Below are 397 nucleotides of genomic sequence, written 5' to 3'. Positions count from 1 at the left end.
AACAGTCTGATGACCTTGAGATAGAAGCTGTTTTTCAGTCTCTCTGTCCCAGCTTTGATGCCCTGTACTGACCTCGCCTCCTGGATGATAGTGGGGTGAACAGACAGTGGCTCGGGTGGTTGATGTCCTTGATGATCTTTTTGGCTTCCTGTGACATCGGGTGCTGTAGGTGTCCTGGAGGGCAGGTAGTTTTCCTCTGGTGATGCTTTGTGCAGACCTCACTACCCTCTGGAGAGCCTTACGTTTGTGGGTGGAGCAGTTGCCGTGCCAGGCGGTGATACAGCCCGACAGGATGCTCTCGAATGTGCATCTGTAAAAGTTTGTGAGTGTTTTTGGTGACAAGCCGAATTTCTTCAGCCTCCTTCAAGTCACACATAACCAGCATAGCTACCACAGC

This window comes from Oncorhynchus nerka, linkage group LG27 (assembly GCF_034236695.1).
Source record: "Oncorhynchus nerka isolate Pitt River linkage group LG27, Oner_Uvic_2.0, whole genome shotgun sequence".
NCBI lineage: Eukaryota > Metazoa > Chordata > Actinopteri > Salmoniformes > Salmonidae > Oncorhynchus > Oncorhynchus nerka.
Note: the sequence above shows the minus strand (reverse complement) of the source record.